Here is a 25,677-nt window from a genome sequence, read left to right as displayed (position 1 = left end):
ACCTGAAAATATAAGCGACCAGGTATCCTACTTTACTCATGAACTTACTAGGTGAGGATCTCTACCATTATGATTACACTTGAGGGGAAACAGCAAACATTTCTATGAATATAATGGCACCAAACACTCAGGAATGCTTCCTGGTACCTCAAGAATTTCTTTTCAGAGCAAAAGAAATCTCGAAACTTTCATCTGTTCCTAAAAATAGAAATTAATAAAATACGTATTCATTTTCCTTCAAGTTCAATTGGTTTTCTTCTGTAATCTATAGAAAAGGAAGCACATGTAAGAAGACGTATACTTAAATGACACCCTTTTCAATCAGACGTGGAATCTTGCCAAAAAAAAGGTCTAGAATTAAAGAATTGCAGTGTTGAAATTCTCCAGATCATCTATACACTGATGACTTTGCCTGCCACAGAACTATTAATTTGGTATTTGTCAGGGCTGTAAAACTTTACATCTTTATGTAGTAACTTACTCTCATGAAGTACACTAATTAGGGTGACATGTAACAATAACATAAAACCAGTTGCTTTCCATGGGCTCATGGGTGTCTACCACAATCGTGCCTTAGCTCAAGAAGGCTGAAAGCAATTTCACATGAAGAAACTAGTTTCATTCTTCAATTAACAATTGAAATCAGTGCTTAGCTGTCCAAGATTAAATACCAAATACATTACAGGCACCGAAAGCATTTTTAATCCTTCGTCCTTAACTACAGATACTCCTTTGTTTAATTTTTGGTTTGCTTTGTTAGATAAAGAAAAAGACTTAAAGGAGAAAGAGATTTAAAAAATAAAACAGAGGGAACAGCATGAAAGCAACTATACAATGTTGGTAAAATGTGGGAGAATAGAAACCATGTGCAAGTATGTATTGTGGAATAAAGTTTTTTAAAAAAAACTTCAGAAATCTTCTTTGAAGAGACAGTACCAGAGGAAAAAACTGATGAAAAATTAGCAGGTGCCGGTAGGAAAGCCTTGCCCAGTTCTCTTTTACTTAAACGAAAGAGAACAAGATGAAGAGTTTAAAAATAGAGAGAAAGGCAAAACAGTAGAGTTTTTGTCTTCCTCAGTTCCTCCTCTTTACTGTCATTAATCAACTACTCCAGCAGCTGACCACCAGGGAACTGCGCTGAGTGAGGGCAATTCAAAGCAATGGAAGCTAAATCTGTCCTTACAGGTGGCCCCATTGGGATTTGGACCCAGAGTGAAAGGAGGATAATGACCTCAGAGCAGCCTCTGGTGGCTGAATGTCAAAAGCTCAAGAAGTCAGAGGCCACCTTACTGGTGTTCTTGAGATTCTGTGCAAATGGAAGCTACTAACTAAACAACTTCCAGGAGTAACCCAGAATTGACTTGGTGGAAATTGAAATTAATTCGCTATTCTCAAAGACTCTCACAGATGATGGGAGATTAGATGCTGACAAATTGGGCTATTCTGACAAGAGGTAGAGTTTTCCTTATGTTTGCTCATCAACTACATTAGGAACTTGGGATTAAAATACACACACTACTATACGCAAAACAGATAACCAACAAGGACCTGCTGTAGAGCACAGGGAAATCTACTCACTATTCTGTAATAACCTATATGGTTAAGGAACGTGAAAAAGAATGGATACATGTGTATGTATAACTGACTCGCTTTGCTGTACACCTGAAAGTAACACAACATTGTAAATCAACTGTACTCCAATAAAATTTTAAAAATAAAGTGTTAAATACAAAATTACCTCCAACGTTCCTACTATTTCAAATAAAGGATGAACCAGCGGTGACTGACACTCGAAATTTTAATTTTAAGCAATGGATGTTTTTAAGCAATCCAGATATTTTCAATTCTTGAAAAGCTCTGTGTCTGTAGGAGGGAGGGAGGGAGTGTGTGCGCACAGAGATCTGTCCATTAGAAGCATTTGGGTGCATTTTCTTGTCACAGCTGGAAAACATCTGTTTAGGACAGAGGCTCATAAATTCCATCTGGTAGGTTCCCACTGAGCTATCTCATCTGGGATGTTTCCAAGGGCCCCTTTTCAAAATCTTGAACCTTACAGTGTCACCTGTGTCAACTGTCATGTCCCAAAGAGTGCTGCCCTCTGTGGTATCCTGCTTCTGAGCACATCACATTTACACAGCAGGTTAGAAGGTTTTGTTCAAAAAGAGATGTTTTACGTTCTCAAAAAAGGCTTGAAGGTTTCCAACAGCTAAGGTGAATATTCAAACACATATTTTAAAACTGGTTTCAATAGGGGTCAGCTTTACTTACTGTTAGCAATAAACCAGCAGTTTCCCAGGGCTGCTAGAAGCCATGGAATTCTCGTAAGACTACGTCAACCTGACCAAAAACCCATGGTAAATTCTGTGCGTACAGTGTTGAAACTATAAAGCCCACTTATTGCTCATTCCCAAATAAGTATCCCAGTTCAATCAAATATCACCATTTGAACGATCTGGGCTTGCCAAAACCGGGTAAGATGGTCCTTTGCACACAAGTTCACCATCTTCTTAAGTCTGCTGGCTTTCCAAATAAAGTCTCTATTCCTTGCCCCCCACCCCCCAAAGAATGATCTGGGCTCCTAATTAGTGCCCCCAAATTAGACAGCATCTGTTTAAAAGTACACGGAATTGGGCTTCCCTGGTGGCGCAGTGGTTGAGAGTCCGCCTGCTGATGCAGGGGACACGGGTTCGTGACCCGGTCCGGGAAGATCCCACGTGCCGCGGAGCGGCTGGGCCCGTGAGCCATGGCCGCTGAGCCTGCGCGTCCGGAGCCTGTGCTCCGCAACGGGAGAGGCCGCAACAGCGAGAGGCCCGCGAACCGCAAAAAAATAAATAAATAAAAAAATAAAAGTACACGGAATGAATAGTAATGTACCAATGTTAATTTCTTAGTCCCGATGAATGTACCATGGCAATGTAAGATGTTAACATTAGGGGAAGCTAAAGACTTCCCTGGTGGTCCAGTGGTTAAGACTCCGCGTTCCCAAAGCAGCGGGCCTGGGTTTGATCCCTGGTCAGGGAACTAGATCCCGCATGCATGTCGCAACTAAGAGCCTGCATGATGCGATCAAGAGTCTGCATGCTGCAACCTAAACAAAACAAACAAACAAAAGCTCCTGCGTGCCCCAGTGAAAACCTGCACGTGGCAACAAAGATCCCATGTGCCGCGACTAAGACCCAGCACAGCCTAATAACTAAATAAATATTTTTTTAAAATTAGAGGAATCTGGGTGAAGGGTATGTAGGAACTCTCTATGCTATCTTTGCAACTTTTCTGTAAATTTAAAAATGTTCTGAAATCAAAAGTTTATTCTTTAGAAAGTACAGAAATTAATATGGGCGTATACACTGAGGGGAAGTGGTAAAGGATGGCCAAAATTCTCTCACAGGAAAAAGGATTACTAATAGGCAATCATTTATTGTTGCTTGTTATGTACCGGGCACTAAACTATATACCTTAACATTAAGTCATTAAAATGGTACCCTTTAAGCACACTGATAAAGGAATACTGTTGCCTACGCTGATTAACAAGAGAACCAGTTCTGAAGGAAAAAATCCCAGACATGCGATGTTTAGACTTCAGGAGGAGAACCTTCCTTTATCCTTCCTCTCTGTTATCTCCCTGTTTTCTCCTTCCCTGGGGTTTTAGGCCCACTTCAAACCTTATCTTTATTCCTTCCCTCCATGACATTTCTTTGTTATTACTCATATGCTATTACTCAATTGTGCAGAATAATTGAACGTCCAATTATTTCAATAGTCAAATATTTGAATTTCGAGACAGTAAAAACCAATACTCAAATATTTAAACTTGGAGATTTCTAATACATATTATTTTCCATATGAGAAAGCAAGGATGTGGTCGACGTGTTCACCCTAGTTAGAGCCAACCTCGGTCTGGTCACGAGGCCCCATTGTGAATTCTCTGGACTTGAGTTCCTCTTCAGCATTTGTCGAGTAACCTAATTAGTATCTCAGCTATTCTTAGCTCCAGAACAGGGTCCGAAGTTCCCATGACAGTCACACAGCACAATTTCAAGTGTGACACAAAAACATTATTCCCTTCCATACTCAGAAAGTGAAAGATACACAGATTACAAGCGTCAACAGTAGGTCTCCAAAGCCCAGTTTCCTTTTAGACCTCTCTTGCCTTCCTTGTAATTCCACTGAGACTCACTGTCTTTATCACTCTTTTTTTTTTTTTTTCGGTATGCGGGCCTCTCACTGCTGTGGCCTCTCCCGTTGCGGAGCACAGGCTCCGGACGCGCAGGCTCAGTGGCCATGGCTCACGGGCCCAGCCACTGTGGCATGTGGCATCTTCCCGGACCGGGGCACGAACCCGTGTCCCCTGCATCGGCAGGCGGACTCCCAACCACTGCGCCACCAGGGAAGCCCTGTATCACTCATTTAACTATTGATTCTATTCTAGCTTGCATTAGCTTCTCTGTTGTTATTATCATTATTGAAGGCAGACATCTCTTTTGAACTTCTTCCCAGACTTTATGGGTACGACTACAAGGCACGTTGCTCTCAGGTTTTTTAACTACAGCAAGTATGGAGGTGAGGCAGTGCCATGTGGCTGAAAGCCCCAGGGAACAGGTAGCCAGGAACGCTGTCTCCAATTCTTTCTGCCACCAGCAAGCTTTGTGTATCCCAGGGCAACCTGGTTCACTTCTCAGAGTCTCAAAGTCCTCAGGGGAGCAGCGAGGGGTTGGACTTGACTCAGATAAACCACTAGGGTTTACTGAGCACCGTGCTGGATGCCTCTTGGGCACCATGTCATTCCTCTCATTGCCCCCTCTTCCTCCAGCCCCTGCCATGGTGACCATTTCTACATGGGCTTCAACCAGTTTCCCTTGCGTGTAACAGATGGTGTCTTGCCTCTGGGTGTACCAAGGGCCTCTCGATTCCTGCCTAAGGGCTTTTCTGACTGGGCACGGGACCCCTGTATCTCAGCTTTTCTGGACGCACAACTGGAAGTACAGGGAGCCAACTCTCACAGGGCCACACAAGACTGCTGGGGCACGGGAGCCTCTTGTCCCACAGATGAGTTCTGAGACGCACTTGATAAGCTCCTCAAAACACTCCCTGGGATAAATCTCCTTTGCCCATGGGAGAAGCGAACTTGATAATGCCCTTGGCCCAGCCTTCCCACTATCTCTGTGACTCCCCCGTCGCACAGTGTTGCCCCCTGAGACCACTTCCAATACAGACTTCCTGCAAGTAGACTGCGCGTCAGGATCCGCTCTGGGGGGTATCTAGGCTAAGACAACAGCCTACTCTACATCAGACATTGTCATCCTTTTCTGCTCTAAATTTGGATTGTTCTGCAATTACTTGCTGGAAGACTTCAGTTCTGCCCAGTGGTTCATATAATGAGAACAGGCTGGGAAGAGGCTGAGTGGCCAGGATAACTGAAAATTACTTCCAGCTTTCTGCCTGACTTCGAGAGGCCACCGGGCATAAGGTTCTGGTACAGTCCCAGGGTGTATTTGGCTACATCACGTGGTGACCTAATATAAGTGGAAAGGAAATATAACAGAGAGTAATTTAAACAGAAATAGGCTAATGAGAAAGACCCAGAAACGGCTCTGCTCTCTTCCAGTCCCTGATGTTCAGCAAAATGTTAAAGGAAGGACATTTCCACCTGCGTTTCTGCTCAAAACGGAAGTTTTTAAGTTCAGGAGAAAATTGTCTAAAAAAACACATTTTTGCAAGTTGCCAGAAAATGAGAGAAGTATGTCATCTCTCCCTTTAGAAGAGAACGAAGGGACATTAACCCTTGTTGCAAGGGGAGGGAGAGTATTTTTGATAAATCAAGTTTGGAAAATAAGTTATGCAGGCTCTCTCTTTTCTAGATGGCAAGTTTCCCCTGAACCTTGAAAATAATATATATTGTGATTCTTTGAGAGGGAGACTCAGAAAGCAGCATTTCCCTAATTTATTTTTCCACAGGTCATTTTCCAGGACAAGAAGGTGTGGAATAGGCTTAGAGAGATGAAAAGAAGGCTGTCTTTTTTGGCATGATTTGAATGTCTTAATTGGACGATGTAATAGGTAAATACTTGAGGCTTCTTCTCTCACTATGATCTTGATATAATACTACTGGATAAGATGTACAAATGACCTGGGCTTTGTCTGGTGAATTAGGGTTTATACGGCATTGCCTCACCTTACCTGCACCCTTCAATCTAAACAACAATCTGGGAGGTAGGCAGAATAGGGATCCTTACTATTTAGTAGAGGACATCAACGTTCAGCATTTGCCTACGTTTACTTCTTTTTATTATGTTTTTAATTTTTGGCTGCGATGGGTCCTCGCTGCTGTGCACGGGCTTTCTCTAGTTGCAGCAAGTGGGGGCTGCTCTTCGTTGTGGTGCGCGGGCTTCTCATTGCAGTGCCTTCTCTTGTTGCAGAGCACGGGCTCTAGGTGCATGGGCTTCAGTAGATGCAGCACGTGGGCTCAGTAGTTGCAGCACATGGGCCCCTAGAGCATGTGGGCTTCAGCAGTTGTGGCACGTGGGCTCAGTAGTTGTGGCTCGTGGGCTCAGGAGTTGTGGCTCGCGGGCTCAGTAGTTGTGGATTGCAGGCTCTAGAGCACAGGCTCAGTAGTTGTGGCGCATGGGCTTAGTTCCTCCGTGACATGTGGGATCTTCCTGGACCAGGGCTGGAACCTGTGTCCCCTGCATTGGCAGGAGGATTCTTAACCACTTCTCCTTCCTGATCCAGGATGCTAACCACCATCAAACCTATACTGTGACATTTTTATTAGTTTGTTTGTTGAGCTTATCATTCGACAAAAGAGAAATCATTTTGTATTTTTACTAGTTATTTGGTCTTTTCCCAATAGTACTGCCACAAAAGGAAATATATGAGGTTGGGAAGGGTCAAAATCATCTCTGGAAAACTGTTAAGAGTATTATGTGTTCTCTTAGTTCAACTTCAAATGGCGAATTAAAGTGTAGAAGTGTTGGTGTAAAAAGGTGCTACTGATTGGAACCAAGATGGCGGAGTAGAAGGACGTGCTCTCACTCTCTCTTGCGAGAACACCAGAATCACAACTAGCTGCTGGACAATCATCAACAGGAAGACACTGGAACTCACCAGAAAAGATACCCCACATCCAAAGACAAAGGAGAGGCCACAATGAGACCACAGGAGGGGCGCAATCACAGTAAAATCAAATCCCATAACTGCTGGGTGGGTGACTCACAGACTGGAGAACACTTATACCACAGCAGTTCACACACTGGAGCGCAGGTTCTGAGACCCATGTCAGGCTTCCCAACCTGGGGGTCCGGTAACAGGAGGAGGAATTCCTAGAGAATCAGGCTTTGATGGCTACTGGGATTTGATTGCAGGACTTCCACAGAACGGGGGAAACAGAGACTCCACTCTTGGAGGGCATACACAAAGTAGTGTGCGCATCGGGACCCACGGGAAGGAGCAGTGACCCCAGGGGAGACTGAACCTGACCTACCTGCTAGTGTTGGAGGGTCTCCTGCAGAGGTGGGGGGTGGCTGTGGCTCACCGCGGGGACAAGGACACTGGCAGCAGAAGTTCTGGGAATTACTCCTTGGCGTGAGCCCTCCCAGAGTCTGTCATTAGCACCACCGAAGAGCCCAAGTAGGCTCTAGTATTGGGTTGCCTCAGGCCAAAAAACCAACAGGGAAGGAACCCAGCCCCACCCATCAACAGTCAAGTGGATTAAAGTTTTAGTGAGCCCCGCCCACCTGAGCAACAGTCACCTCTACTCACCAACAGTCCCTCCCATCAGGAAACTTGCATAAGCCTCTTAGACAGCCTCACCACCAGAGGGCAGACAGCAGAAGCAAGAAGAACTACAATCCTGCAGCCTGTGGAACAAAAACCACATTCACCAAAAGATAGACAAGATGGAAAGACAGAGGGCTATGTACCAGATGAAGGAACAAGATAAAACCCCAGAAAAACAACTAAATGAAAAAGAATTCAGAATAATGATAGTGAAGATGATCCAGGACCTCGGAAAAAGAACAGAGGCAAAGATTGAGTATATGCAAGAAATGTTTAACAAAGACCTAGAAGAATTAAAGAACAAACAAACAGAGAAGAACAATACAATAACTGAAAGGAAAACTACGCTAGAAGGAATCAATAGCAGAATAACTGAGGCAGAAGAACAGATAAGTGACCTGGAAGACAGAATGGTGGAATTCACTGCTGCGGAACAGAATAAAGAAAAAAGAATGAAAAGAAATGAAGACAGCCTAAGAGACCTCTGGGACAACATTAAACACAACGACATTCACATTACAGGGGTCCCAGAAGGAGAAGAGAGAGATAAAGGATCAGAGAAAAATATTCAAAGAGATTAAAGTCGAAAACTTCCCTAACATGGGAAAGGAAATAGCCACCCAAGTCCAGGAAGCACAGAGAGTCCCATACAGGATAAACCCAAGGAGAAACACACCGAGACACATAGTAATCAAATTGGTAAAAATTAAAGACAAAGAAAAATTATTAAAAGCAGCAAGGGAAAAACGACAAATAACATACAAGGGAACTCCCATAAGGTTAACAGCTGATTTCTCAGCAGAAACTCTACAAGCCAGAAGGGAGTGGCATGATATACTTAAAGTGATGAAAGGGAAGAACCTACAACCAACATTACTCTACCCAGCAAGGATCTCATTCAGATTCAATGGAGAAATCAAAAGCTTTACAGACAAGCAAAAGCTAAGAGAATTCAGCATCACCAAACCAGCTCTACAACAAATGCTAAAGGAACTTCTCTAAGTGGGAAACACAAGAGAAGAAAAGGACCTACAAAAACAAACCCAAAACAATTTAAGAAAATGGTAACAGGAACATACATATCAGTAATTACCCTAAACATGAATGGATTAAATGCTCCAACCAAAAGACACAGGCTTGCTGAATGGATACAGAAACAAGACCCATATATATGCTGCCTACAAGAGACCCACTTCAGACCTAGGGACACACAGAGCCTGAAAGTGAGGGGATGGAAAAAGATATTCCATGCAAATGGAAATCAAAAGAAAGCTGGAGTAGCAATACTCCTATCAGATAAAATAGACTTTAAAATAAAGAATGTTACAAGAGACAAGGAGGACACTACATAATGATCAAGGGATCGATCCAAGAAGAAGATATAGCAATTGTAAATATTTATGCACCCAACATAGGAGCACCTCAATACATAAGGCAAATACTAACAGCCATAAAAGGGGAAATTGACAGTAACACATTCATAGTAGGGGACTTTAACACCCCACTTTCACCAATGGACAGATCACCAAAATGAAAATAAATAAGGAAACACAAGCTTTAAATGATACATTAAACAAGATGGACTTAATTGGTATTTATAGAACACTCCAACCAAAAACAACAGAATACACATTTTTCTCAAGTGCTCATCGAACATTCTCCAGGATAGATCATATCTTGCATCACAAATCAAGCCTTGGTAAATTTAAGAAAATTGAAATTGTATCAAGTGTCTTTTCTGACCACAATGCCATGAGACTAGATATCAATAACAGGAAAAGATATGTAAAAAATACAAACACATGGAGGCTAAACAATACACTACTTAATAACGAAGTGATCACTGAAGAAATCAAAGAGGAAATTTAAAAATACCTAGAAACAAATGACAATGGAGACACGATGACCCAAAACCTATGTGATGCAGCAAAAGCAGTTCTAAGAGGGAAGTTTATAGCAATACAAGCCCACCTTAAGAAACAGGAAACAGCTCGAATAAACAGCCTAACCTTGCACCTAAAGCAATTAGAGAAAGAAGAACAAAAAACCCCCAAAGTTAGCAGAAGGAAAGAAATCATAAAAACCATATCAGAAATAAATGAAAAAGAAATGAAGGAAACAATAGCAAAGATCAATAAAACTAAAAGCTGGTTCTTTGAGAAGATAAATAAAATACATAAAACATTAGCCAGACTCATCAAGAAAAAAAGGGAGAAGACTCAAATCAATAGAATTAGAAATGAAAAAGGAGAAGTAACAACTGACACTGCAGAAATACAAAGGATCATGAGAGATTACTATAAGCAACTCTATGCCAATAAAATGGACAACCGGGAAGAAATGGACAAGTTCTTAGAAATGCACAACCTGCCGAGACTGAATCAGGAAGAAATAGAAAATATGAACAGACCAATCACAAGCACTGAAATTGAAACTGTGATTAAAAATCTTCCAACAAACAAAAGCCCAGGACCAGATGGCTTCACAGGCGAATTCTATCAAACATTTAGAGAACAGCTAACACCTATCCTTCTCAAACTCTTCCAAAATATAGCAGAGGGAGGAACACTCCCAAACTCATTCTACGAAGCCACCGTCACCTTGATACCAAAACCAGACAAGGATGTCACAAAGAAAGAAAACTACAGGCCAATGTAACTCAGGAAGATAGATGCAAAAATCCTCAACAAAATACTAGCAAACAGAATCCAACAGCACATTAAAAGGATCATACACCATGATCAAGTGGGGTTTATTCCAGGAATGCAAGGATTCTTCAATATACACAAATCAATCAATGTGATACACCATATTAACAAATTGAAGGAGACAAACCATATGATCATCTCAGTAGATGCAGAGAAAGCTTTTGACAAAATTCAACACCCATTTATGATAAAAACCCTGTAGAAAGTAGGCATAGAGGGAACTTTCCTCAACACAATAAAGGCCATATATGACAAACCACCAGCTAACACCATCCTCAATGGTAAAAAACGGAAAGCATTTCCACTAAGATCAGGAACAAGACAAGGTTGCCCACTCTCACCACTCTTATTCAATATAGTTTTGGAAGTTTTAGCCACAGCAATCAGAGAAGAAAAGGAAAAAAAAGGAATCCAAATAGGAAAAGAAGAAGTAAAGCTGTCACTGTTTGCAGATGACATGATACTATACACAGAAAATCCTAAAGATGCTACCAGAAAACTACTAGAGCTAATCAATGAATTTGGTAAAGTTGCAGGATACAAAATTAATGCACAGAAATCTCTTGCATTCCTATACACTAATGATGAAAAATCTGAAAGTGAAATCAAGAAAACACTCCCATTGCAACAAAAAGAATAAAATATCTAGGAATAAACCTACCAAAGGAGACAAAAGACCTGTATGCAGAAAATTATAAGACACTGATGAAAGAAATTAAAAATGATACAAATAGATGGAGAGATATACCATGTTCTTGGATTGGAAGAATCAACATTGTGAAAATGACTCTACTACCCAAAGCAATCTACAGATTCAATGCAATCCCTATCAAACTACCACTGGCATTTTTCACAGAACTAGAACAAAAAATTTCACAATTTGTATGGAAACACCAAAGACCCCGAATAGCCAAAGCAATCTTGAGAACGAAAAATGGAGCTGGAGGAATCAGACTCCCTGACTTCAGACTATACTACAAAGCTACAGTAATCAAGACAGTATGGTACTGGCACAAAAACAGAAAGATAGATCAATGGAACAGGATCGAAAGCCCAGAGATAAACCCACGCACATATGGTCACCTTATCTTTGATAAAGGAGGCAGGAATGTACAGTGGAGAAAGGACAGCCTCTTCAATAAGTGGTGCTGGGAAAGCTGGACAGGTACATGTAAAAGTATGAGATTAGATCACTCCCTAACACCATACACAAAAATAACCTCAAAATGGGTTAAAGACCTAAATGTAAGGCCAGAAACTATCAAACTCTTAGAGGAAAACATAGGCAGAACACTCTATGACATAAATCACAGCAAGATCCTTTTTGACCCACCTTTTACAGAAATGGAAATAAAAACAAAAATAAACAAATGGGACCTAATGAAACTTAAAAGATTTTGCACAGCAAAGGAAACCATAAACAAGACCAAAAGACAACCCTCAGAATGGGAGAAAATATTTGCAAATGAAGCAACTGACAAAGGATTAATTTCCAAAACTTACAAGCAGCTCATGCAGCTCAATAACAAAAAAACAAACAACCCAATGCAAAAATGGGCAGAAGACCTAAATAGACATTTCTCCAAAGAAGGTATACAGATTGCCCACAAACACATGAAAGGATGCTAACATCACTCATCATTAGACGTAAAATAGATAGCTAGTGGGAAGCAGCCGCATAGCACAGAGAGATCAGCTTGGTGCTTTGTGACCGCCTGGAGGGGTGGGATAGGGAGGGTGGGAGGGAGGGAGATGCAAGAGGGAAGAGATATGGGAACATATGCATATGTATAACTGATTCACTTGGTTATAAAGCAGAAACTAACACACCATTGTAAAGCAATTATACCCCAATAAAGATGTTAAGAAAAAAAAAAGAAAGAAAAGAGACAAGGAAGGGCACTACATAATGATCGGGGATCAATCCAAGAAGAAGATATAACAATTATAAATATATATGCACCCAACACAGGAGCACCTCGATACATAAGGCAACTGCTAACAGCTATAAAAAAGGAAATCGACAGTAACACAATAATAGTGGGGGTCTATAACACCTCACTTACACCAATGGACAGATCATCCAAAATGAAAATAAATAAGGAAACAGAAGCTTTAAATGACACAATAGACCAGATAGATTTAATTGATATTTATAGGATACCCCATCCAAAAATAGCAGATTACACTTTTTTCTCAAGTGCGCACAGAACATTCTCCGGGACAGATCACATCTTGGGTCACAAATCAAGCCTCGGTAAATTTCAGATAATCGAAATCATATCAAGCATCTTTTCTGACCACAATGCTATGAGATTAGAAATGAATTACAGGGGGAAAAAATGTAAAAAACACAAACACATGGAGGCTAAACAATACATTACTAAATAACCAAGAGATCACTGAAGAACTCAAAGAGGAAATCAAAAAATACCTGGAGAGAAATGACAATGAAAACACGATGATCCAAAACCTATGGGAGGCAGCAAAAGCAGTTTTAAGAGGGAAGCTTGTAGTGATACAATCCTACCTCAAGAAACAAGAAAAATCTCAAATAAACAATGTAATGTTACACCTAAAGGAACTAGAGAAAGAAGAACAAACAAAACCCAAAGTTAGCAGAAGGGGAGAAATTATAAAGATCAGAGCAGAAATAAACAAAATAGAAACAAAGAAAAGAATAGCAAAGATCAATAAAACTAAAAGCTGGTTTTTTGGGAAGATAAACAAAATTGATAAACCATTAGCCAGATTTATCAAGAAAAAGAGGGAGAGGACTCAAATCAATAAAATTAGAAATGAAAAAGGAGAAGTTACAACAGACACCACAGAAATACAAAGCATCCTAAGAGACTACTACAAGCAACTCTATGCCAATAAAATGGACAACCTGGAAGAAATGGACAAATTCTTAGAAAGGTATAACCTTCCAAGACTGAACCAGGAAGAAATAGAAAATATGAACAGACCAATCACAAGCACTGAAATTGAAACTGTGATTAAAAATCTTCCAAAAAACAAAAGTCCAGGACCAGATGGCTTCACAGGTGAATTCTATCAAACATTTAGAGAAGAGCTAACACCCATCTTTCTCAAACTCTTCCAAAATATTGCAGAGGAAGGAACACTCCCATACTCATTCTATGAGGACACCATCACCTTGATAACAAAACCAGACAAAGATACTACAAAAAATGAAAATTACAGACCAATCTCACTGATGAATATAGATGCAAAAATCCTCAACAAAATACTAGCAAACAGAATCCAACAACATGTTAAAAGGATCATACACGATGACCAAGTGGAATTTATCCCGGGAATGAAAGGATACTTCAATATACGCAAATCAATCAATGTGATACACCATATTAACAAATTGAAGAAGAAAAACCATATGATCATCTCAATAGATGCAGAAAAAGCTTTGGACAAAATTCAACAGCCATTTAAGATAAAAACCCTCCAGAAAGTGGGCATAGAGGGAACCTACCTCAACATAATACAGGCCCATATATGACAAACCCACAGCAAACATCATTCTCAATGGTGAAAATCTGAAAGCATTTCCTCTAAGATCAGGAACGAGACAAGGATGTCCACTCTCACCACTATTATTCAACATAGTTTTGGAAGTCCGAGCCACGGCAATCAGTGAAGAAAAACAAATAAAAGGAATACAAACTGGAAAAGAAGAAGTAAAACTGGCACTGTTTGCAAGTGAAATGATACTATACATAGAGAATCCTAAAGATGCCACCAGGAAACTACTAGAGCTAATCAATGAATTTGGTAAAGTAGCAGGATACAAAATTAATGCACAGAAATCTCTTGCATTCCTATACACTGGTGATGAAATATCTGAAAGAGAAATTAAGGAAACACTTCCATATACCACTGCAACAAAAAGAATAAAGTACCCAGGAATGAACCTACCTAGGGAGACAAAAGACCTGTATGCAGAAAACTACAAGACACTGATGAAAGAAATTAAAGATGATACCAACAGATGGAGAGATATACCATGTTCTTGGATTGGAAGAATCAATACTGTGAAAATGACTATACTGCCCAAAGCAATCTACAGATTCAATGCAATCCCTATCAAATTACCAATGGTACTTTTTACGGAACTAGAACAAAAAGTCTTAAAATTTGTATGGAGACACAAAAGACCCCGAATAGCCAAAGCAGCCTAGAGGGAAAAAAACGGAGCTGGAGGAATCAGAATCCCTGACTTCAGACTATACTCTAAAGCTACAGTAATCAAGACAATATGGTACTGGCACAAAAACAGAAACATAGATCAATGGAACGAGTTAGAAAGCCCAGAGATAAACCCACACACCTATGGTCAACTAATCTATGACAAAGGAGGCAAGGACATAAAACGGAGAAAAGACAGTCTCTTCAATAAGTGATTCTGGGAAAACTGGGCAGCTACATGTATAAGAATGAAATTAGAACACTCCCTAACACCATACACAAAAATAAACTCAAAATGGATTAGAGACCTAAATGTAAGACCGGACACTATAAAACTCTTAGAGGAAAACATAGGAAGAACACTGTTTGACATAAATCACAGCAAGATCTTTTTTTTTTTTTTTTTTTTTTAACATGCAGGCCTCTCACTGTTCTGGCCTCTCCCATTGCAGAGCACAGGCTCCGGACACGCAGGCTCAGTGGCCATGGCTCACGGGCCTAGCCGCTCCGTGGCATGTGGGATCTTCCCAGACCGGGGCACAAACCCATGTCCCCTGCATCGGCAGGCGGACTCTCAACCAGTGTGCCACCAGGGAAGCCCAGCAAGATTTTTTTTGATCCACCTCCTAGAGTAATGGAAATAAAAACAAAAATAAACAAATGCGACCTAATGAAACTTCAGAGCTTTTGTACAGCAAAGGAAACCATAAACAAGACAAAAAGACAACCCTAAGAATGGGAGAAAATATTTGCAAACGAATCAATGGACAAAGGATTAATCTCCAAAATATATAAACAGCTCATGCTGCTCAATATTAAAAAAACAAACAACCCAATTCAAAAATGGGCGGAAGACCTAAATAGACATTTCTCCAAAGAAGACATACAGATGGCCAAGAAGCACATGAAAAGCTGCTCAACATCACTAATTATTAGAGAAATGCAAATGAGGTATCACCTCACACCAGTTAGACTGGGCATCATCAGAAAGTCTACAAACAACAAATGCTGGAGAGGGTGTGGAGAAAAGGGAACCCTCTTGCACTGTTGGTGGGAATGTAAACTGATACAGCCACTATGGAGAACAGTATGGAGGTTCCTTAAAAAACTAAAAATAGAATTACCATATGATCCAGCAATCCCACTACTGGGCATATACCCTGAGAAAACCATAATTCAAAAAGACACATGCACCCCAATGTTCGTCACAGCACTATTTACGATAGCCAGGTCATGGAAGCAACCTAAATGCCCATCGACAGACGAATGGATAAAGAAGATGTGGTTCATATATATGATGGAATATTACTCAGCCATAAAAAGGAACGAAATTGGGTCATTTGTTCAGACGTGATGGATCTACAGACTGTCATACAGAGTGAAGTTAAGTCCGAAAGAGAAAAACAAATATCGTACATTAACACATATATGTGGAACGTAGAAAAATGGTACAGATGAACCGGTTTGCAGGGAAGAAATTGAGACACAGATGTAGAGAAGAAACGTATGGACACCAAGGGGGGAAAGTGGCGGGGGTGTGGGGATGGTGGTGTGATGAATTGGGAGATTGGGATTGACATGGATACACTGATGTGTATAAAATGGATGACTAATAAGAACCTGCTGTATAAAATAAATAAATAAATAAATAAATAAGCTACGATAAGAACTCTTAATCCTAAGAGTTCTCATTACAAGGAAAACATTTTTTCTTTTTTCTTTTTTTTTTTACTTTAGATGATGGGTTGTTCACTAAAATTACTTTGGCAATAATTCCATGATGTATGTAAGTCAAATAATTACGCTGTGTAACTTAAACTTAAAACTTGTATGTGAATTATATCTCAATAAAACTAGAAGGAAAAAAATTAAGCGCTAACAAATATTTAAAAAAAAAAGTGCTACTTTTTTTTTAGAAAACCTTAAACCCGAAAGGTAACAGATGATAAATTGGAAATGGATGAATCAAACGCATTTAGTACCCATGTTACCAAAAAGAAACAGGTTATAATTTGGCGGGGGTGGGGGGCGGTGGTTGTAGGCTTAAGGAGGCATCTGATTCCATGTGTCCAAAGCATGTAGTGAACCTCAGCACGACAATCCTGTCCCTTTGTGCAGGTAACTATGGCAACTACAGTCAGTGCCATTCAAATGTGGTCCTGGCTGAAATCACTGAGCAGCAGAATGGTCTTCTGTGCAGGTAAAAGAAAAGCAGAATTATCACAAATGACTCAGCCGTGTTCTTCATTCCTCATTTTAGGGATCTCCTCCCATTGTCAAAAGTTAGTTTTCCTTTCACCTTGTACACACAACTGTGTGCCTCTCATCTTTCTGAAAAAGTATTGAACAAAATTCCTCAGTAATCTCCAGCCACAGGTTCTAACTATTCCAGTTATGTTTTATTTTTACCTTCACCTCCGGCAGAAGAATATGAGAGTCCACTGCCAACGGCATTTCTAAGGTTTCATACATGTACTTATCAGCAGCATAAAAAAAGATTTCTCTGAGGCTTTCCCTCTATTGCATATTTGAGCATATGCTTTTGTAGCTGTGCTTTTGTTACAATGCCTCAATGACCATGTAACTTTGGGTAAGTCCCAAAACTGCTTCAGTTTTTTCATGTACCTCTAGGGGTTAAGGTAAGAATTAAATACAACCAATCATTAAATAGGGTACGAACATGAACTCTACTATTCTTTTCTTTTTTACGTAAGTGTAGTTGATTTAAAATATTGTGCTAGTTTCAGGTATTCAGCAAAGTGATTCAGATCAACCAATCTATCTATCTATCTATCTATTCTTTTTCAGATTCTTTTCCCATATAGGTTCTTACAGAATATTGAGTAGAGTTCCCTGTGCTATACAGTAGGTCCTTATTGTTTACATATTTTATATATAGTAGTGTGTATATGTTAATCTCAAATTCCTACTTTATCCCTCCCCCCTACTATTCTTGAATATAGGACATTGTGCTTCCCACTGGAGATTCAAAGCTCAATAAGAGGCTCTTTTCCCTTGACAAGTTGAAAACCAAAACCCAAAAACCAAGTAAGCAAGTACAATGTATCATAATATTGTGATCAATAGTCTATTGGCTATTAAGCAATGATATGTATAGGTATACACTAAACTGGCCATCAGAAAATTCACTTTTAGTCCTACCTCTACCCTTATCTAGCTGTGTAAGCTGGTAAAACCAGTTAACCTGTTTGGGACTCAGTTTATCCATCTGTAAAGTAAGGGTTGAATAAAATAATTTCCTAAGTCCTTTGATTCAAACCCAAGCTCTAGCATTTCTCATTATATCTCTCATTTCTAATACTTATTAGAGGCAAGACTGTACCTGGAAGACACTTGTAGTTGACCGTCCTATAGCCATTGCCCCTTAATCTTGGCTAACAGCACCCTCCCCCAAGTTTTGTCAGGTCTGGGGCAGCAATATATTCAGGGAGGTGTGCTCTCCTCAACTCCACGTGATGATGTGGAACTGTCAAAGCCACAAAAAGGGGGGACGTGCGAAGAGTAACTCGACTTCCTGCCTTTGGATACGGGGGAGTGAGGAGGTGATGCCTGGAGCTAGGGCAACCATCTTCCAACCACTTGCTGATGTAAGGCTACCTAGTGAGGATGCAGAATGGAAAACTGAGACACATCAGGATTCTTGATGACACTGTCATGCCAAGAAATTAATCAATCCTTGAACTGTGCTTGAATTTGTGTGTGAGAGATTTTTTAAAAAAACAAGAAGAGGGCTTCCCTGGTGGCGCAGTGGTTGAGAGTCCGCCTGCCGACGCAGGGGACGCGGGTTCGTGCCCCGGTCCGGGAAGATCCCACATGCCGCGGAGCGGCTGGGCCCGTGAGCCATGGCCGCTGAGCCTGCGCGTCCGGAGCCTGTGCTCCGCAACGGGAGGGGCCACAACAGTGAGAGGCCCGCGTACCGCAAAAAAAAAAAAAAGAAAATCTCTGTTGTTCAAGCCACCCAAAGTGCCCAACTAAAGCCATGCAATCTGAAAAGCTGAGTTATGGTACTTTGAAATGTTCACTAACCACAAGCCAAATTTACTACTGTAAGAAAGAGAATTCATTTCAGACCAATAAGAGGATACGATGAGTGATTCAGAGAAAGAAAAGCCCTTAACCAATCTGATCTTCAACCTCCTCATCTGTAAAATAGAATCCAACGTATGTCTACGTCACTGAGATGGTTAAGGGCACAGTACGAATCCACTAACTATTGTTAACTGTTGTATCATACATGAGAAATCCGGTATGGCAGAGATTGCTATATGGCCACCAAATCGTGTTATATTTTGTTTTTCTTCCTGGACACACAGGAAGACCATTTTTCCCCAGTTGCCCACATGAATAGGTCTCGATCATGTGACTGAATTCTATGTTGTGCGAAAAAGTGATGCAATCCGCCTGTGGCCCGACTCCTGTTAATATCCCACGTGATCCTCCTGCTGGCTCTCCCAGTGTCATATTACTGTTGAATTTCAAGGCACGAGACCAAGTCTTCATATTGGCCACTAGATGGACATTGAATACTTTTATTTTATTAAAATATCTAACAAGATTTACTTAAACTTACGATGATCTCCTTTCACTCATGTTTTCTATTTTCCATTTAAAAATGAAAGGCAAGGGGCTTCCCTGGTGGCGCAGTGGTTGGGAGTCCGCCTGCCGATGCCGGGGACACGGGTTCGTGCCCCGGTCCGGGAGGATCCCACATGCCGCGGAGCGGCTGGGCCCGTAAGCCATGGCCGCTGAGCCTGCGCGTCCGGAGCCTGTGCTCCACAACGGGAGAGGCCACAGCAGTGAGAGGCTCTCATACCACAGAAAAAAAAAAAAAAAGAATGTAAAAAAAAATGAAAGGCAAGTTAATAATTAAGAAAGCTAGCTCAAAATCTATACAAAATTAAATATGGGGAAATGGCTTTAAAAATATCAGATAAAGTTTGCAAAATCCATGGACAAATTCTTCCCAGGGAAGCAAAGCAGCTACCCCTCTAAGTAGGTGCATATAAGTGGTATTATTTATACCTAAACATCCACTAGGAAGAATGCCCGTAAAGAAAATGATGTCCTTAGGCACATACATTTTTTTTTTCCTTTTCTCAAGCACAGCCTAGACAGCTTATCTTCTCCTGCAGCTTGTAACACACACTCTGCATTTCCACTCTGTCTGGTCTGGCTGGTTTTAAAGGAAGATGTGGGGTTGTGAGAAAATGCCAAAGGAGAAATCCACCTCTCCTTGTAGTTGAATCACATTTACCACGAGATATAAGCAAGTCAATGTGTGTGCCTGCTAATGGCAACATAGTTTTCGTTTTACGAGTTGTATCATGTTTATACCAACTTCTTCTTTTTGTAAGCAGTTACAATAACAGAATTACAGTTTATATCCATCTAAGTAAAAAAATGCCATGGAAATAATTTCTATATATGTTACCTAGAAGATAAAGAAGTCTCCAGCATTTCCCAAAGAACTCTAGCTGGCATTACGATTTTTTAATGTGAACCATGTAATGTGGAATACGATTAACATAGGAAATGATTTAAAATTTTTAGCTTAATGAAATGCAATGTACATTCTCATTCGAATTTGGTTTTGCATTTCACTTGAAACAGGGCGTAAATATGAATTGACTGATTTCGATATAGCTTGACTTTGAAAATAGTAATTTTTGAACACTTAATCCTAAAGGGTCCACCTCACTGGAAGATTGAAAAGAAATGGTCCTCTTCAGTAATAGTATGCCCTTCATAACTTTTAAAAATGTATAGTAAAATAAACTGATATATATTAAAAGAAACAGAAAAATACAGAGACTGCATACATGTTTAAGATAAGATTATGAAAACAAAAGATGTCAAAGAAAGTTCACTGGAAACTAAACCCACTGCCACTAGGGAGTGAAACCTCTGTGCTGATAGGGATACTTTAGTGGAAAATTTTCAAAAGCCCTATTTGCTCAAGTTATTTGCTCAAGTCACTTATCTCCAGCTTGATTTTTGCCTCAAGAGTTTCACATCTAAGTGAGCGTGTTCGAACACATCCAGGGACAGGAAACTCATTCCCTTCCTTGCAATCCCTTCTACAGTTGGGCAGCTCTATAAGTTAGAAGATATACTGTCAGGGTAAGTAAATCTAGCTGCTACAACAAAAGACCCCCAATTCTCCATGGCTGGACACAATAAGGATTTAGTTCATGCTCATATCACAGTCCAACATGGAGTTGCTGTCCCGATTCCTCTCACGCGCCCAGGCTCCCAACCACCATCTTCTAGGGTCTCAGAATTTTCCCCTGGGTCTTCTGCACCTGGCTGGCTGGCAGGCTAGGACATATAGCGTATCAGGGTCCCAAGGCTGGAGATGAGCTCACAGATCTTTGAGGGCACTAGCTGTGTCTGTTAAGGAAAGCTATCCTTCCATTGAGCTAAAGTGCTTCTTGCAGGAGCTTCTCCCTGTAGGACCCAGCTTAAACTTGAGTCGTATTGACTAAGTTTAATTCTGCTTTTGTACAACAGCCCTACAGATATTCAAAGATAGTCGTCGTGCTTCTTGGTTCACTCTTGTTTTGGGGCTACTCCTACAATTAGCCAACTTGTTCTCATATGGTCTGTTTTTATGTCCCCACGTGATCTTTTGTTCTTCTTAGCTCCAGTTGTTCTATAGCTTGAGTAAAAACTAAATGATACTGTGGCGCTTGCTTCGGCAGCACATATACTAAAACCTGGAATGATACAGGGAAGATTAGCATGGCCCCTGTGCGAGGATGACACGCAGATTTGTGAAGTGTTCCCTATTTTTTACGTGGATGGACCTAGAGACTGCCATACAGAGTGAAGTACGTGAGAAAGGGAAAAACAAATATCATATAATATTGCTTATATGTGGAATCTAGAAAAATGATACAAATATTTGCAAAGCAGAAATAGAGAAACAGATGTAGAGAACGGACGTATGGATACCAGGGGGAGAAGGGGGGAGTGGGATGGACTGGGAGATGGGTATTGACATATATACACTACTATGCATAAAATAGATAACTAATGAGAACCTGCTGTGTAACCCAGGGAACTCTGCTCACTGCTCTGTGGTGACCTAAACGGGAAGGAAATCCAAAACAGAGGGGATATATGTATACGTACAGCTGATTCACTTTGCTGTACAGCAGAAACTAACGCAACACTGTAAAGCAACTACACTCCAATAAAAATTAATAAAAAAATACTGCAGTAGTGATCCCACGGCTGCCAAGCTACATTTCTTCCTTTTCGCACTTAGTTTAATGGTAGGACTGATATTCTATTCGTTTCACGTTGTTGGATTTGAATACTGTGACTAGCCTAATCCGCACACATTTGCTCCTATCTGTTCCATCTCTGGCCCTTTAAACATGTGACATCCCTAAAAGCAACTGAGCAGTTTAGAGCCAGCCATGAACACAGCCAGATGCTCAGACCAAAATCTTTGTAGTTATCCACGGTTTGTTTCTTTCTCTCAAATCTGACATCCAATTCATCGGGAAATTCTGTCAGTCTCACCTAGAATCTGACGACCTCTCACCATATCCCACTGCTCTGGTCCAAGCCTCCCCCATCTTTTGATTGCATTCCTGCTATAGCCTCCTAAGGGGTGCCTGCTTCTACCGTGCATTCGGCCTGCACCCCCTCCCCAGCCGATTTAAAGCTGTCGTTCCTTTGAACTCCTCTGCTCAAAACTCTCCAACGGCTCCCACTTGCACACGAGTAAAAGCCAAAGGTCACGCGACACCTACAAGCCTCTAAAAGGTCATTGCCTGGCAATCCACGACACACGCCTCATGCTCCCGCGTCAGGGCCTTCGCACTTGCTCTTCTCTCTGCCTGGGATTCTCTCCCCCAGGAGAACAGCATGCTTTGCACTTCTTTCGGGTCTCTGCTCAACTGTTATCTTTTCCAAGACGCTTCATATGACAAGACAACTTCCTCACTCCTCTCTCTTTCTGCAGCTGTGTCTTCATAGCATCTCTCACTACCTGACATATTAGACCCTCGTTGGTTTACTGTCCGTCTCTCTATATTAGAATATAAGCCGAATGAGGACAGGGACTTGTTTCATTGACTTCTGTAGCCTCAGCATTCAGAATAGAGCTGGATATATTGCTGGTGCTCAGTAAGACTTGCTGAGGGAGGCATGAACCCTTTACTGCCCTCAGCTTCCGGCTTCGCCCCCGGCCTGCCAGGTCCCTTGGTTTTATGTGTTCTTTTCACAGTGAGGTTACCTCCTGTCCCTTGAATCTGTACTTCAAAGTACGAGCTGTTTCCCCAGCCTTAGATATTACCCTTCAAATGTATAAATTAATGAATAAAATGTAAGCTTAATTAAGGCACTAAGTAGTTTCAACTCTAAGTTCACTTAGGCAAGACCGATTCACTAATTCTTGTGTTTTATTTCTGCCTTCTGACTTAGAAATCAACTCCTGTGTTTGTTTATAAATTTATTTATTTTTTATTTTATTTTATTTATTTTTGGCTGCGTTGGATCTTCGTTGCTGCGTGTGGGCTTTCTCTAGTTGCAGCGAGCCGGGGCTACTCTTCGTTGCGGTGCGTGGGTTTCTCATTGTGGTGGCTTCTCTTGTTGTAGAGCACGGGCTGTAGGCGCACAGGCTTCAGTAGCTGTGGATCGTGGGCTCTAGAGCTCAGGGTCAGTAGTTGTGGCACAGGGGATTAGTTGCTCCGCGGCATGTGGGCTCCTCCCGGACCAGGGCTCGAACTCATGTCCCCTGCAGTGGCAGGTGGATTCTTAACCACTGCACCGCCAAGGAAGCCCGGCACTAGGCATTGTTAATGCAAAAATCAGCACAGCACATTTCTCAGAAAATATTTGCTCTTAACAATGGAAGACAAGGTCTATACCTGCCTTAACCTTTCTTTTATATCATCGACCAAAAAGGTAGAAATAGAAACCTACATTTTTTTAAAGAAAAAAAGGAAAACAGGGCTTCCCTAGTGGCGCAGCGGTTAAGAATCCGCCTGCCAATGCAGGGGACACGGGTTCGAGCCCTGGTCAGGGACCATCCCACATGTCGTGGAGCAACTAAGCCCATGCACCACAACTACTGAGCCTGCGCTCTAGAGCCCACGAGCCACAACTACTGAGCCCGTGTGGCACAACTACTGAAGCCTGCGTGCCTAGAGCCTGTGCTCCGCAACAAGAGAAGCCACCGCAATGAGCAGCCCACGCACCACAACAAAGAGTAGCCCCGGCTCGCCACAACTAGAGAAAGCCCACGTGCAGCAGTGAAGACCCAACACAGCCCCAAATAAATAAATTTAGAAAAAAAAAAGGGAAACATTGTTTTTCCAATGAAAAATCCAAGAATTGAAACATGAAAAAGGAAATTATCAGAAAATTCCCCCCAATGTGAAAACATAACAAAATTTAATTATTTTGTTGATGGAGGTTAAAAAAGACAGTGATAAAGTTTTAAGGCCTTCTGCCAAAATCTACTATCATTCCTAGCCATACCTTTTAAGGTTTTCCTCCGTGGGAATGCGAAAGAAATTTATCAAAAAATGTCTGTTGTGTAAGTCGTCCCTGCCAAGCATTCTCCTTGAATAACAGAAAATTCTACCAGTATTTTAAGAGAACTGTTCTTTAGCTTCAATTAACCACACTCCTTAGTGAAGCATTATAAAGATCTGTGTATCATTTCTACGGTCATTCAGACAATGAATATTTATGGAGAGCATGTTTTATATACAGAGTTTGAGAAGAGAAAAAGATTATTCTCGGGGAGGGTAAGAGGGAGTCCTGAGAGGGAGGGGATATAGGTACACATATAGCTGATTCACTTTGTTGTACAGCAGAAACTAACACAACAATGTAAAGCAATTATAATCCAATGAAGATGAAAACAAAAGGTTATTCTCAGCAGAGATAGTTCTAGCAAAGATGGAATTTCTGCCGGGTCAAGTGAACCTTTAGTGCACGTAGATATAGACATTAATATAATGATCGTTACATGTAGATATAAATATAGCAGCAACCAAAAGGAATTTGGTCTTATACTACCTAATAAATTTATTCGTGTACTTCCTCTACCTTGAAAATATTACCTAAATAGGGAAAACACTTTTGTCATGAGAAGAATTTCCCCTTCCAATAGCACTAGCTACTTTTCCTTTCTTGGGTAAGTCAGTTATTTACTTAAGAACAATTTATGGGACTCCTATACATGCCAGAGCGGGTAGGGCACTGGAGATATAAAAATGTATAAAACCCCCGAAACCCACAGTAGACACGGGGGTAGAGTCAAGGGCAACAACAGGACTACGTGCTACAGAAGACTCGCTCTGATACATTCATTCATTCAACAAATCTTTATTAAGTGCCTTCTATGTGCCCGGCACTGTTCTAGACGCTTAGGATACATCAGTGAAATAAACTGACAAAATCTCTGTCTTTGATGTGCTGCCACAGCATGATAGAAAGATAAGAAACAAGAAACAAAATAAATTATATAGTATCTTAGAAAATACGCCCTATTGGGAAACAGAATATGGTAAGGGGCAGTGGGAGTACTGTCGGCAAGATGTGGGGCCTGTAATTTACACAAGAAGTCAGAGAGGACCTCTTAGGAAGGTAACATATGATCCTCTCAACTTAAGTGATGTCCATTTGTGGGGTGACACCAGTATGTAGTGGAAAACCTTGACTTTAGAGTCCAGTTGGCTTGGATCAAAATGTGTTCCATGTTACTTAACAATCCGAGCCTGAATTTCCTCCTCGACAAAATGGGAACAATAACACTTCCGTCACAAGTTGTTGGAGAGGTTGAAACAATATTTGCCAAACCTCTTTTTTAAAACATACACCTGAAGTATAGTAAGTACTCAGTCACTTCAGACCCTGGACTTGCCCTACGGGCCATGAGACAGCCTGCTCTGTATGGCTTCCATCTGTGGAAAGAGCCACCCATCTTCATCCCCCAACACGC

At 41.0% G+C, this 25,677-nt stretch overlaps 1 protein-coding gene and 1 non-coding gene across 6 annotated transcripts in view; one reads left to right on the top strand and one right to left on the bottom strand.

Annotated features, from left to right (window-relative positions):
- The window catches only part of MID1 (midline 1), a 671,868-nt gene that overhangs the window by 220,044 nt on the left and 426,147 nt on the right, over positions 1-25,677 (bottom strand). The gene's annotated exons all lie outside the window — the stretch shown is intronic.
- Positions 21,397-21,504, top strand: LOC117310521 (U6 spliceosomal RNA). The gene has a single exon (XR_004524665.1). It is a non-coding gene; the product is annotated as a U6 spliceosomal RNA (small nuclear RNA).

The sequence above is a fragment of the Tursiops truncatus genome, chromosome X (assembly GCF_011762595.2).
Source record: "Tursiops truncatus isolate mTurTru1 chromosome X, mTurTru1.mat.Y, whole genome shotgun sequence".
Classification (NCBI taxonomy): domain Eukaryota; kingdom Metazoa; phylum Chordata; class Mammalia; order Artiodactyla; family Delphinidae; genus Tursiops; species Tursiops truncatus.
Note: the sequence above shows the minus strand (reverse complement) of the source record. Positions and strands in the feature narration are given on the sequence as shown.